Source organism: Schistocerca nitens, chromosome 5 (assembly GCF_023898315.1).
Source record: "Schistocerca nitens isolate TAMUIC-IGC-003100 chromosome 5, iqSchNite1.1, whole genome shotgun sequence".
Taxonomy (NCBI): domain Eukaryota; kingdom Metazoa; phylum Arthropoda; class Insecta; order Orthoptera; family Acrididae; genus Schistocerca; species Schistocerca nitens.
The window spans coordinates 703,613,884-703,617,328 of record NC_064618.1 but is presented as its reverse complement, the minus strand read 5'-3'; the positions used below and the strand labels follow the sequence as shown (position 1 = coordinate 703,617,328).

Here is a 3,445-nt window from a genome sequence, read left to right as displayed (position 1 = left end):
CTGCAGTGCCAAATGTTACACTGAAAACAAACCCTGCCCTTTCCTTTTCCATTATTCCGCTATGTGTTTGTGTACTCTTGTATATTTGTGTTTTTCCTGTCTTTATGTGTGTAGCTGATACGAGTTATGTTGTAGATTTTTCTAATAATATGTTATTTAATTTGTAAAGATGTTTAGACATTATTTATCTGTTCTGTTTTGTTGCTCATGTGTGAAGTTGATGTTTCAAAAGTTATTCTGATCTTTTATGTATGTACTTATGTCATAATTCTTGTAACACTGATGTGCATGTTTATTTCTATTCTTTTGTAAGGCCTGTTTTACTACAAATGTTATCTGTATTCAAAATTGGTTCAAATAGCTCTGAGCACTATGGGACTTAACATCTGTGGTCATCAGTCCCCTAGAACTTAGAACTACTTAAACCTGACTAACCTAAGGACATCACACACATCCATGCCTGAGGCAGGATTCGAACCTGCAACCGTAGCAGTCGCGCGGTTCCGGACTGCGCGCCTAGAACCGCTAGACCACCGCGGCCGGCTTATCTGTATTGTTATGTTCTTTAATGATGTATTTAGTACCTTTGTTATTGTATTCTTATGTTATAAAATTGTAATTGACACCAGTTCATCAAATTAAGTAACTTGTAAGTTACATTTCACTGCACACGTTTCTGTTGGTCGTAGTATATGGACAATATGTGAGAAGTAGGGACTGTTAGTGTTTGCACATGTGTTGATAATTCAGCAAGGGACTGGTTAACAGAATTGCTGGTTCTAAGGACAGTTCAAAAAAAAATTTTGTGAGTGCACAAGTGGTGGTTCATGGACTTGCTATATTCTCCGCAAGACTCTTCAATGGTGATTGTGCACCTGCACAGTCACAGCAGATGGCTGCTAGCCATCTCTACAAGGACTGCAGTAGGTCTGCACCTCTGGTGGCCCACCAATACCATACTCTCTACCAAGACTATAGTGGGTCTGCTCTGTGATGACCTACCTACCAATATTCTTCTAAACTTCGAATGACTCTGCTGTGTGTTTGCTCTCATGTGGCCCATTACCTGTCTGCATGTCAAGAGTCAGCACTGTCTTTCCGATGGAAGGACAACACTACTTCTTCAAGACTCCATGGAAATCCACTACTTCCGTGTGCATTTTCTTTACTGCTTAGACTTTGAGAAAAACACTGCAATTTTACTGTGATGAACGATCAGGACTGTCTTTATGGACTGTGAGAAAATTTTAGCTTTTGACCAACATTGGATCAATACGTACGTGCATTTGATTTCTTTGTTATTGTAATTATGAAAAATTTTTTCAAATCTGTATTGGTCACTACCCAAAACAATTTGTAAAATTTTTTTGTGGGGAGCATGGGGCTATGTAAGTAGGCTGTTTAGGTTTTTATATTGGTAACGCCACGTAGCACTCTGTATGAAAATCACTGGCTGTGCTGTGTGCAGTCTGTGGCTGGTTTGCATTGTTGTCTGCCAATGTAGTGTTGGGCAGCTGGATGTGAACAGTGCGTAGCGTTGCGCAGTTGGAGGTGAGCCGCCAGCAGTGGTGGATGTGGGAAGTGAGATGGCGGAGTTTTGGACAGAGACAGTAAATTTGTAATATTGGATATCATGGACTGATATATATATTATGACTTTTGAACACTATTAAGGTTAATACATTGTTTGTTCTCTATCAAAATTTTTCTTTTGCTAACCGTGCCTATCAGTAGTTAGTGCCTTCAGTAGTTTGAATCTTTTATTTAGCTGGCAGTACTGGCGCTCGCTGTATTGCAGTAGTTCGAGTGACGAAGATTTTTGTGAGGTAAGTGATTTGTGAAACGTATTGGTTAATGTTAGTCAGGGCCATTCTTTTGTAGGGATTTTCGAAAGTCAGATTGCGTTGCGCTAAAAATATTGTGTGTCAGTTTAAGCACAGTCTTGTACAATTTTTCTAAGGGGACGTCTCAGCTGATTTGGGGGAGGGGACCAAAGAGCGAGGTCATCAGTCCCATCATATTAGGGAAGTATGGAGAAGGAAATCAGTCGTGCGGTTTCACAAGAACGATTCCGTCTTTTGCTTGGAAGGATTTAGGGATATCACGGAAAGCATAAATCAGGATGGCCGAATGCGTGTTTGAACCGTCGTCCTCCCGAATGCGAGTCCATTGTGATAAAAATTTATGAGAATACTAAATTGTACATTACCCATATTTCCAGATTTGTTTCCGTGTTAATGAACATATTTGCCAGTTTCTTATAAAGTCTCAAATAAATTAATCACCGTGTGGCATCGAATAATTAGTTAACGGCGTTTCCTCTTGTTTCCATCACACCAAAATACACAACGGTGCGCACAGCAGTCGAATTAAAGGTGTAAAGTGCTTGGTTTCTTAGTGTTTAGTGAGGTGTGACATAAGGTTGATTTCCAATGTCTTTTTATTCCATTGAAATAAGCTTTCATTGCAAATTATCAACGTGTGTTTTATTAAACTTCCTGGCAGATTAAAACTGTGTGCCCGACCGAGACTCGAACTCGGGACCTTTGCCTTTTGCGGGCAAGTGCTCTACCAACTGAGCTACCGAAGCACGACTCACGCCCTGTACTCACAGCTTTACTTCTGGCAGTATCTCGCCAGGAAGTTTCATATCAGCGCACACTCCGCTGCAGAGTGAAAATCTCATTCTGGAAACATCCCCCAGCCTGTGGCTTAGCTATGTCTCCGCTATATCCTTTCTTTCTGGAGTGCTAGTTCTGCAAGGTTCGCAGGAGAACTTCTGTAAAGTTTGGAAGGTAGGAGGCGAGATTCTGGCAGAAGTAAAGCTGTGAGTACCGGGCGTGAGTTGTGCTTCGGTAGCTCAGTTGGTAGAGCACTTGCCCGCGAAAGGCAAAGGTCCCGAGTTCGAGTCTCGGTCGGGCACACAGTTTTAATCTGCCAGGAAGTTTCATATCAGCGCACACTCCGCTGCAGAGTGAAAATCTCATTCTGGTGTGTTTTATTCCTTGGTGGTTTGAGAGAATTGCATTCAGGTTGGAAAATTATACACCTCAATACTTCGTATAGCGCATCCTGCATGAGCGAAACGAATGTCACTATCTTTGGTATCCCTACGTTGTTTCTATGTAACACCGATCTTAAGTCTCCTTTCACACAGGAAAGGTTAGAAAATGAGGATTTATGCTTAAATGTAATTTATTGACTTGAATACATGTAGCCGCGCGGGATTAGCCGAGCGGTCAAAGGCGCTGCAGTCATGGACTGTGCGGCTGGTCCCGGCGGAGGTTCGAGTCCTCCCTCGGGCATGGACGTGTGTGTTTGTCCTTAGGATAATTTAGATTAAGTAGTGTGCAAGCTTGGGGACTGATGACCTTAGCAGTTAAGTCCCATAAGATATCACACTCATTTGTACATTTTTTTTTAATACATGTAGCCTAAAAGTTGA

At 41.7% G+C, this 3,445-nt stretch overlaps 1 non-coding gene across 1 annotated transcript; it reads right to left on the bottom strand.

The window, feature by feature from the left end:
- Positions 1 to 2,516: 2,516 nt before the first annotated feature.
- On the bottom strand, positions 2,517 to 2,591 carry Trnal-caa (transfer RNA leucine (anticodon CAA)). Its single transcript has one exon. It is a non-coding gene; the product is annotated as a tRNA-Leu (tRNA).
- Positions 2,592 to 3,445: the final 854 nt, after the last annotated feature.